Genomic DNA, 10981 nt, shown 5'->3' with positions numbered 1-10981 from the left:
TGAAAAATTTTGCGAAGACGACGACGACGATGACGACGACGACGTATCTGAATGACATAAAATCGGGCAAAAAAATGCATACACTTTATGCGCTTATGCATCAAATGCACTTTTGGACATTGTTATTACAGCGTTGTGATTGGAAAAATATAGATTTTTTTTACAAAATAGGCATTTATCGATAATATTCATATAATTAAAAGATGTAATAATTTATTCTTACAGAAACGTTATCCGTCCGGTAAAGGATACACTGTAGCGTCTCTGTATGACCATCATGTAACGAAAAAATATACTTGGCGGGAGCCGCTACCGCGTCTCCTGATAAATAAGTTACATAATTTTAAATATAATAAATTTTGTAATAAAAATATTAATTTTCAGGTTAAATATAAAAAAATACACATACACAATAATACGATGCAATATAGATGAAAAAAAATTAGTAAAAATAAGATTCGAACCAGCAACACGCAACATTACAGTCAGGCGCCTTACTCGCTATGCCACGTTGCTTGTTGCGGACTCACTCTTACCGATGAGTACATTACCAACATGAAAATCTTTAAATCCGTTTTTCTCACGAATGCTTGAAAGGTGCGTCGTATCCTTTTAGCATGAATTAGTGCGTGGGGTGAACTATTATGTGTATAAAATTAAGCCAAATCGGAAGGGGCCATGTCTGGTGTTCCCCTTGTCAGCCAATTAATATTGTCATTAATTTGATTTATATTAAGTTATTGCTGGATATTGCTTATTGGGTTATATTAAGAAATGTTATCTACTCCACTTGTAATTTAGGATTGTAAGAATCGGTCAGTTTTTTTTTATTTAGTTCCATTTATTAGTTGCTTAACTCATTGCTTTAATTTGTTGAAAGATTATTATCTTCCAAAACGGGGAGTATGTTAGGGAAGTTAAGTTGTTTACTAGCGCCGCATGCAGATTCATGTAAACTCGTCGTTTCCTTTATTCTCAGATTATGTTGGCACGATTGAGAGCTAGTTAGTTAGTGACAAGATGGCAAACATTTCGCACGCTCAGTGTAAAATACTCAGAGAAATATATGGTTATTGAGTCCAAAACGCATAATACAGTCCACTGCCATCAAACACCACACGAACAGTATGTAATAACCTATGCTAAATTGATGATGCTGATATTTGTAGCTCGGTGTTTCCGAATCTCTCTCCATTTTTTTCAGGATACATTCCAGATCGGCGTACACGACAAACGGGACATGTTCCTTTCTGCTGTAGTTGTTAAAGCTCAACCACTTGTCATCTTCGCTTCGGTAACCTGATCGCGCATTCGTTCATCTCTCCGCAGTCTACGGTGTGGACCTCCAACTTTTCGCTCGAATTAAAATAATGCAGACATCTAAAAAAATCTATTAATTTTATTTACATTTTTTTTTAATTTTTATTTTAAAATATTTTTTAAAATTTTTATTATATATACCTATCGCAAATGTATTTCTTATGCGCGTTTTTGCTCAGTTGCGAGCTCACAAGGCGGGACAAATTCTTGATCCATGTGAAATGTCCTACACCATCTTTCTCCACATACAGTAAATTAACATGCTTTTCCTTTTTCGTGTCAGTAAGGCGAATCGGTAGGATCGATACTTGTTCCTTCTTCTCGATGATATATATATGTTGATGGAGATTGCGTTGAGGCTATCAAAAATTTTTATTTGACTTAAAATCATTGAAAACTCAATATCTTTGAGATTTAACAGAGGTTTATAATGCGGATTTGACGATTTCCGTTTCGCGTGACTTTTAGCTGGATATAGAGCGGCTACCATTGACCATGCGAAACATCCATAATTTCTCGCGGTAACTGGATATAACACCCCGCATGCAAAGGATTAAACTTATTTACATTAACTAGCAAGTTCAGTATACGCAATAATGCCTACCCGTTGTCACGTTCTTGGAGTTCTTCCAGCGACGCTAAGGTAGGTTCAACAACGCGAATCGTACTATACGCATAAATCGAAGCACAGATAGAGTTGACAGTTTTTCGTGACAACATTTTTATTCTCACGTTTGTCATTCGTTGAATACAGTGTTTATCTTGATATTATTATGTCTCTGCATAACATTTCGCACACGTTCGAGCACAATTTCTCGCGCATCTTCTAGAAACTGTCGAGGTTCAATGTATCTGGAATTTATTACTGCACCGGTCAGTATACGACTATTGAAAGCTGCGTCTATCTCACGCCACCTGAATCCTGCACCGTATCTTGCACCCACATGCACGAACCGTCCGCGCACCGAATCTTTCAAACTTTCCAGTCGCGCGATGACAGATTGTCTCACATCGATCGATAATCGCGAATTCCGACTCTGCTCATCAAGCGAATCGACGAATTCGTTGACACGCTGTTCCCATGCGGTAAAGTCTTCTCGCGTAATCAGCCGGATGGCTTGCTGCCACATCTCGCATTATTTGCTCCATATTCTCTTTGGCACGAATACAAATACAGTTTTTGCAATGTCTTTCGCAGCGGTTCTCACTCTGTGCAAATAGGACACATATTGCATGGCATTATTTGATACAATGGACATCTGCATCTCTAGCATGAATAACCATCGTGAAATATAAATTCTTCGACAGTGTGTCTTCGCAAGAGACGAAGATATGAAAATTGATTATTCCTTCTAATGACACATGAGGAGCAATATTATAACGGTACGCTCTTCTTGCGCTCGGATATGCTCGCCGGGCCAGGTATGCAAGAAAGCGCGAGATGACCAACGCGTGTTAGCGAGATTTTACCGAGGCTCAGAGAGGCGGTCGGCAAGTCGGCGGGACCGGTCCGGAGGTCACGGTCGGCAAATCCGGCGCTCAATGCGGTCCGGTCGGTAATGAGCGGAGCAGACGTGGGGTCGGGAGGTCCTCGAAAGGCGGTCGTAGTACGGCAGCGCGATGCCTAGACGCAGCGAGATCGAGAGCTGGTCTATGTCGGCCAGACGTCCCGGCCCGACAGTGGTGGAGAAGCCAGGCGCCCCGGCCTTCTCCGTGTGCGCGGTATCGGTGCCAACAAGGCGCCCCGGTCTAACGGGAAGCGAAGAAGCCAGGCGCCCCGGCTCTCTTTGCTAGATGCAGGAGACGTGAAGAAGTTAGGCGCCCCGACTCTCTTCGCAAGAGGAGTGAAGAAGTCAAGCGCCTCGACTCTCTTCGCAGGAGGAGTGAAGAAGTCAGGCGCCCCGACTCTCTTCGCCGGATATAGGAAACGTGAAGAAGTCAGGCGCCCCGACTCTCTTCTGAGGAGGAATCTCGGAGGAACGGTCTCGACAGTAGTAGGTTCGGGACCGGACTGGTTGCCGTCGCTCTACGGCGACGGCTTATATACCCCCGCCGATGGGCTTCGGCAGGGGCCGCGGAGAGGGGGTTGCCCTCGAGTAACACGCTCGGCGCGCGTGTTTAGTCGGAGTTGTGGCGTTAAGCACCGGAGGCGGCTGGTCGGCCCCTACGTAGTGACGAGGCGGGGGGAGGGGCGTATCGTCACAATATCTTCTTGGGCTTTCATCTTCTTCGTTTATATAATAGAACTCAAGCATGCACATTACATCCGTGATATGCAGATCACAAACATCATCTGGATACAATAATGCCTTACTAATTCGATCACTTTGTTGTCCAAGCCACTATCGTTACTTGATTCATCTGAAAAATCTTCTATTTCCATCAATTCTTGGTCACCTTTTTCATGTGCTACTTCTACCTCCATGTAATCGTCGGGTGGTATCATTTCTTCGATGTCCATTAACGAGAGTTACATTTTCATAATTACCTGGTTGCATTGAATCTCATCACTGACGAGGTGTATCAAAATCTTTGCAATATATATATATGCCAAAACTAATGGGTGTGACCTATTTTTTCGCAAATGATGCAGATGTCATTTGATTACGCGACGTGATCTCGTGGAAAGCTGTACTTTGGCGCTTGATCAAATTGCTTAATTGCGTTTTTAACACATGTTCGATGACGTGACCGCGAGATATTTAGATTGTTATTGAAAAAATATTATATTACGCGAATCTATTGTGTCACAGCTGCCGTACATCGGCGCTTGTGCAAAAATGCTAAAATGCATTTTTAACACGTGTTCGGTGATCTCACCGATATTTCGATTGTCCCTGAAAAAATCATATATTACACGAAAGTATTATGTGACAGCCGCCGTACATCGGCGCTTGGTCAAAAATGCTTAATTGCGTTTTTAACACGTGTTCGATGAGGTAACCGCGAGACATTTTATTTGTTTTCAAAAAAAAATTTTATATTACACAAATCTATTGTGTGATAGCTGCCGTACATTGGCGCTTCACCAAAATGCTAAATTGCATTTTTTAACGCGTGTTCGATGATCTCACCGCGAGACATATTATTTGTCCTTGAAAAAAATCTTATATTACGCGAATCTATTGTGTGACAGCTGCCGTAGATCGACGCTTCACCAAAATGCTAAATTGCAATTTTTACATGTGTTCGACGATGTGATTTTATCGCGAGGCATTATGGTTGGTCAAAAAATTTTATATTAGGCTTACGTGAAATTATATCTAACTTTGTCACAGCGAGTTGGAGAGGAGTTTAGATAAAAGTATGAGGTATCGCGATTTTGTCAGTCGCACTTTGATAGGTGTACTTGAAAGAACAGTTTAACAAAGTGATGCTAAATTGGCTTGTCACCTTTCAACGATAATGAATTTCTACGTTCCGCTTTCAATAAATTATTTATCCTTTTTCTATGCTTAATTTATATTTTTCCATGCTTGATTTAATTCTTTTACAGAATTGCGTTTCATAATTTGAAATTGCCTCGTATATTGGGAAGAATTAAGATGCATTCTAACATCCACCAATTTTAAATATCTGGTGTAACCGCTCTTTTGCAAGCCGGAAAACAAGATCGGTCGTTAACCGTCGCTACAGTCAGGCGAAAACAGTGATCTCGATAGCTCGGAATCACGCGGCAACTGAAAACGCGAAGTTGGGCGCCAGGCACGAGCGGGCGTGCCACCCTTCGAATTACTACACCGAATCGTAATCTCGGATATGCGTAGGCTGTCCGTTACGCAACGACGCAAGAAGATTAAGACGCTCTAACTCCTGACTGCCACGATCGGGGAACGATTCCGATGGCCGGTAACTCAGCCCTGAAATTCGAATGTACGGCAGAGGGGCGGTTCGCGGGATACGGAGGAATGTGGAAGAGCAAGGGCGAGATCGAATACACAGAGTTTTCTGTAACAGATAACAAATATAATTGCGTGTACTGCGAGATACAAATGTCCCCTCAGGCCGCATGTGACAGGGCGGCAACCATTCGTTTCTCATCCGTTACGAAGACTGACCGGTGTACAAGCTTTCGTTCTTACGCCATTTCCAATCCGCGAAATATCCGATCGCTGTACGCGAGTACGCCTCGCACGGCGTAACGACGGATCACACGCCACGTGGCGTCGCGATATTCCGAAATCCTGCCGACATTCGGCACGCTAACACGCAATAATTCGCACAATTTATTAACACAAAAGAAACACGAAATAACACTTAACTAACGCACAAATGACCCGGCTGTCGCACGGCGAGCGCAATTACTCTACTCAATTCGCGTAACCTTATGCCGGACGGCGCGGCACACAAACTCTACACACGAACATACGATTACGCGGACAACAAAACTTTAATAGCGCGATCCGCCCGACAATGAAACCGGCGGCTGACAATATTATTCTTCAACGTTCGTCTCACCAAGAGCAGTAGCTATGATCTCCAAACTATGTTCCGGCACTCGGCAACTCAGCGGGATCCTGTGTCCTTTCCCAAGCGCGACCACAGCACAAGTGTCGCTCGACGGTCCTTCCGGCAGCACGCAGGCAGCAGGGTGTCACGGGATCGGCTGATTATGCGCCGATTGGCCCTTGCCCTGCGAGCGCGACGCCCGCGAATCGCGGCGTCGCACGTGATCAGCTCGCTCGCAATCGCGGACTTCAAATTAGGTTCGCGACCCTCTCTGTTCTTTGGCGTCGACTCTGCTCGTCCGTCTCGCCTCAGCATCTTTCGCCGTCGGCAACCCGGTCCTCGACAGATCGTTAGAACCCATTGCTTCAATGTAGTAGACTTTCCACCCGGATTGCTGAAAGGAATCGGCGGCAGTAAAGAGCTTGTAATAAAGAATATCGAGACCAATAACGTTCGTAAGAACTATGGCTGACCTGCGTGCTCCGTTTTTCCCGCGATGAGCCAGTCGTTTCAATGCCGATGTCCCTCTCCTTCTCGTCGATTGGTGTAGACAATTTCTTACACGCGCAGTTCGGCTATGCAGCCGATCTCTACCTATGGTTACGCTCATGAGGAGAAAAAAGATTAAATAAAGCGCGCGGCAATATAACGGAAAACGCAATGCGCGCGGATACGCTCGCCTCTCTAAATCGGGGAGGACGCAGGATCCAAAACCGCACTTCCTCGATCGGGCGTTATGACCCTTGTGACGGACGGTCAAAAACGTCACATTGGATATTGGAATCAGCGTGGGATCTATATCTTATGTGGAAATACTTATTGGTGACAACCGAGGCAATCACATTATCCTGCCTTATGGAATGTGAAAGATGTTCATCGAGAGACGTATGAACATTGAACGATTTCTGTAATCAAGCGTTCCGTCCTCGCTAAGAATTCAAGATCTGATTGTAGAACTTGTAAAAATATGTAATGAAAATATTGTAAAATTGACACTGCGTGAAACTTGCATGTACATGAAACCGTCAACTATGATTTTTATGTTTGAACATTGCGTTGAACATGTATACGTTGATTTAAGTCAAAATACAGACGCCGTTAGTAGTAATAGTAATAAGTTTAAGCAGTTTGTCATTTATTTACGTCAAAATTGTATGTAATGTGAATAAAGACGATGCGATAAATATTTTGCGTAAGATGTATGATAAAACGTCGCTTATTGATTGTGAAATAATAGCTTACGCATCAGATCATATTGTGTACGATGCATTACATAATTAACTAAGCATTAATTATACATCATGTGTTAAATGTATGTACATTATGTGTTAAATTTTTTTGTTCCTTCTCTCTTTATCGAATTACATCGCGCGCGAGAATCATGCAATGGGAGGGACAGAGATACCGCGGGAGGGAGAGAGATAGACAATTGCAATGGGCAGCCCCGCGAACGCTGCGGCGCTGGAACCCCTTTCGTGACCCCGCGTCTGCCGGGTGTAGTTATACACATGTGCCTTTATGGTATTACCGCTATATGGAGATGTGATAATGTTAATATGTAGCAGTAAGTATAACATGTACCTAAATGCTTTGTCTTCATAACATTACCGCGACATAGAGATGTAGCAATGTTGCTATGTAGTGATAAGTGTAACATGTACCTAGAAGCTTGCACATTGAGATGTAGAACTAATTATTACACGTATCTGAATGTTAGCGCATTTGATTTTTATCTTTCTCGGGTACGAACATCTCTGGCTGCATGTTAAGTTTCAGTGCTCCGTGTCAGTTCAGCATGTATAGACAGGACGTCTATTGTATGCCACTGCTGACAAAACTAAGTAATCGTGAAATTGGTGTAAACACAGTACTAAGAGATCACAATAGATTCAATGATAATTTAACTTGTGACATACATTTGACGTTAAAATCAAATTGTGTGTTTTGCACGAGGATTTGGGAGTGCTTAATGTAGGACGTAGATGAGAAAGCTGACTCGGAAAGAGTAGCATTGCGTCGGAGACTGGAGGAGCATGGGAGTCGTGTATTGTTGGTAAGTACAAAAAGCATAGCAAATCGTCCGGAGAAAGAGACAATGTCCTTTTCATTTAGAGACTCAGTAGCGGGGACGAGGATGACAACGACGGTCACGATGATGCTGATTCCCCAGCAGCACCAAGGGCAGCAACGCCAGTGTAATCCTCGACGTGGCCATTAGGAGGAGGACAGTTTGCTTCTACGTTGAGTAACGTGAGTATTTTTTAAATAGCTATCCTTCTTTCTTCTTCTTTTGCAATTTTTTAAATATGCGCCTCCTTTGTCTGTTGCAGATAGCAACGGATAGGCGGATTTGCGCCGGATAAATTTTATTATTTTTAAATCATATATTATATACATAAATTTTAAAATAAATATTTTTTTAATTTTAATCCTACTTTTTTTCTTTTTCCTTTTCCATCGCCTACGTGCGCAACGAGTGGAACGAAGAAACCGCGGGAGGGACGGAACGCGATAAAAGTTGGGACGGCGATACCGCGGGGTGGGACGGCGGGCCCGCGAGCGCGACGGCGAGCGCGGACATCAGCGGCGGCGCGGTTCCCTCTTCCCCGCACCTACAACGCGGCTCCCTCTTCCCCGCGAAACCCGCACCTACAACGCGGTTCCCCCGTCCCCGCGACACCCGCATCCACGACGCGTTCCCCCGTCCCCGCGACTCCCGCACCAACGACGCGGTTCCTCCGTCCCCGTGACACCCGCACCAACAACGCGGTTTCCCCGTCCCCGCGAACCCTGGGTCAGGCCGAGAACCTTTTGAGCGGCTTCCCCCTCCCCGCGGACCCTCTGCCCCTCACCCCCCTTTGGAGCCCACGGATTAGGACCGGCCTATAATAGCTACTATGTCACTTTAACATTTCACGCTCAATTCATATACGAATTCGATATTCGGTTCACATACGAACAATTCACTGGAAGAAATCACGAGAAATGTACTAATGCATCTATCCGTGCATTACGTACTTTACAGTCACTGTCGATTAATTATCCGTCCACTCATTACACAAAGAAATACACGACGATTTATTAATACACGATCCATTCACTCGAGGATATAACAAGCAGTCGACTGATTTTAGTATCGAATTTATTAGTTAATTATTAGCAATTCACTCAAGAAAAGAAATGCACACAATTTATTAATACACGACGATTTATTGACACGATACGTTCACCCGATGATAGCAAGCAGTCGACTAATTTTATTGGTTTACAGTATTTTATGTTTATAGCGCTGTCGAAACGCGAACAAGTGATTAGCTGAAATCTCATAATCAGACCATGAGTGAACGTCTCGTGTGTCAGTAAATCGTCGTGTGTTAGTAAATTGTCGCGTACGTGTTTTTTTCTTTGAGTAATTTTTCAGTCGACGAATAGTTAATAGACACGGATTGATAATCACTAACTAATAAATTCGGTGTTAAAGTCAGTCGATTGCTTGCTATCATCGAGTGCACACGTCGTATGTTTCTTGTTACGAGTGATTTTTTTAGTCGACAAATAATTAATTGATACGGATTAATAATAATTAACTAATAAATTCGATATTAAAATCAGTCGACTGCTTGCTGTCCTCGAGTGAACGGATCGTGTATTAATAAATCGCCATGTGTTTCTTCGCGTGATGTTTCAGTGGACGGATAATTAATCGACAGTGATTGTGAAGTACGTAACGGATAGATGGATTAGTAGATTTCTCATAATTTCTTCCAATGTATTGTTCGTATGTGACTCGAATATGTGAATCGAGTGTGAAATGTTGAAGTGACACGTTATGTAAAAAAAATAATTAATTAAATAATAATCTGATTTGTGTCAGTCAGTGATAACGTCTGCATTAAAACTAACGAAAATGTATTAAAATAATTAACGTTTATTCGAAGCTGTACGTGGTCCATCGAAATGGAAATTCCGTCTTTCTGACGAAGCTACAGGAGTCAACGAATCTTTATAAGGTAATTGCGTGCGTGCGTGCGTGCGTGCGTGCGTGCGTGCGTGCGTGCGTGCGTGCGTGCGTGCGTGCGTGCGTGCGTGCGTGCGTGCGTGCGTGCGTGCGTGCGTGCGTGCGTGCGTGCGTGCGTGCGTGCGTGCGACTGAGTCGACAAGGCACGACAGGGGATATCTTTCTGTCTGTACTTGAGCTCAGTTTCTATCTATCTTATTTTTGTGCTCTGTCAGTAAACGAAGTAATAAATATTTACTTTTTATGATATTAAAACTAGAAAAAGCATTTACTCAAACTTACGTGATAATGAAGGTGGTAATGTTTCATTACTTTTCTCATTACTCTGGTAATTTTTGGTGGTGGTAAAAATTTATGCTTTCCTGATAAAAGCTCGTCTTCATCAGAGCTATAATCACCACTGCTATCATTTAAAAGTCTTTTCGGTTTTTGGATTCTCCTCTTAGGTGGTAAAATGTCATCTTGCTCACTCTGACAATCAGAAGTTATCTGTGCTTGCTTTATTTTGCTTTGTGCCTTATTATAATCATCTACAATACAATTACACATATTTTAGGGTCAACATTTTATTGAATATTATGTAATTTACACTTTACCTGTTTCAAAAAAGAAACGTTTTATTTTATAAATTGGCCAAGAACCGTCTTGCTTTGGGATTACACCTTTTTTTAAAGCCTTACCATATTGAGACTGGGATTTATAAGGCGGCCAGAACACTTCCTGTTTACGTGTTAGCCATTGACTGCTTATCAAAGCAACACCACCACTACCTTCTGCAAATTCAATTCCTTTGTACGCCATTGCTAGGTAGTAAATATCGTTAAACCTACAAGTTTTAAACATAAATAATCTTATAATGTAAAAAGTTTTGTATTGTATTTGCAAAAATAAAACAAAAAATGTATTTCTATGTTTAAAAATATAAAATTAATTCTACGTTTACTACAATACATATATAAGTCTGGCAGATCCGAGAAAATTTGTTGGTGTTATTACAATTAATTTTGCTTTATAAACTTTTCCTATTTATAGTTGCAAAATTAAGCTTATATATATATATGTACACTGGTCCAAAAAATTAAAGGATCACCTGTTCTAGCCTCTAAAAATAGGCAACCTTCAAGATAGAGCAACTTCGTCAAAAATGATCATATCGAGATGTTCAAAAAAGCATTTTACAGCTTGAAATCTCTA

This window comes from Wasmannia auropunctata, unplaced genomic scaffold, assembly GCF_000956235.1.
Source record: "Wasmannia auropunctata unplaced genomic scaffold, wasmannia.A_1.0 LD336074.1, whole genome shotgun sequence".
Taxonomy (NCBI): Eukaryota; Metazoa; Arthropoda; class Insecta; order Hymenoptera; family Formicidae; genus Wasmannia; species Wasmannia auropunctata.
The sequence above is the reverse complement of the archived record's forward strand: the minus strand, read 5'-3'. Positions refer to the sequence as shown.